This window comes from Frankliniella occidentalis, unplaced genomic scaffold (genome assembly GCF_000697945.3).
Source record: "Frankliniella occidentalis isolate FOCC.00 unplaced genomic scaffold, Focc_3.1 Scaffold51, whole genome shotgun sequence".
In the NCBI taxonomy this organism is placed as follows: Eukaryota; Metazoa; Arthropoda; class Insecta; order Thysanoptera; family Thripidae; genus Frankliniella; species Frankliniella occidentalis.
The window spans coordinates 504,988-505,878 of record NW_026267181.1 but is presented as its reverse complement, the minus strand read 5'-3'; positions in this window follow the sequence as shown (position 1 = coordinate 505,878).

Genomic DNA, 891 nt, shown 5'->3' with positions numbered 1-891 from the left:
GGGCGAAAATTTCGTCCGTTTGGCTCTATCTCTCACCGTTTAGGCGCTAGAGGGAGTTTCTATCACGAAAGTGGCCCAAAAATAGACATATTAATTTTAGAAAATATTAGATGGTCTCCTAAGGGGTAACTTGCAAAAGTAGAGCCCTTTGGGCGAAAATTTCGTCCGTTTGGCTCCATCTCTAACCGTTCAGGCGCTAGAGGGTCTTGTTTGACGAAAATAAGTTAAAAATTGCTGTAGTGAACAATTAAATGTAAAAGCAGGCCCAGAACCGCAAAAGAGGTAAGAAACTCCCTCCCCCCACCCCAAAAAACGTTTTCTAAGCAGAAGGGTGGGTTGTAGTCGCGGTGTTTCACCGTTACATCCCTTTCTCGTGTCCGGGGAAAATTTTAAGGACGACGGGCTTTGCGGGCCGAAGGCCCGTTACATCATTTGCAGGCCCGACCATCGCCGCCGGCAGGCCAAGCAGGCCCGGCCCCTGCCGAACGGAGTTGCCGGCGCAGCGAAGCGAAGCTGGCAACTTCGTTTGGCGGAAGGGCGGGCCTGCTTGTTAGATTATATCCCCTTATTCCGCTTCACAGCAGAGTTAATTGGCGGACTGGTATATCTCTATGGTCTTTCTTGCTCAGAAGCAAAAGGCGATATCTCGAGGACTATATGAGGTAGCACGAAATTTCCAAGGTCAGCGTACGCAGAGGGCTCAGGGCTTTTAGTATAAATGAAAAACTAATCTTTCTACCCACCCGCTCAAAAGACGACCATAAAGGGTTAATCACATTCATCAGTTTTTGACATTTCCACTCATTTAAAGTCAATTATTTAATCTGTTCGTGATTTTTCATAAGCTTGTCATTTTTCATCAATGTACACGTAAATCGAAGTGTGGGACGG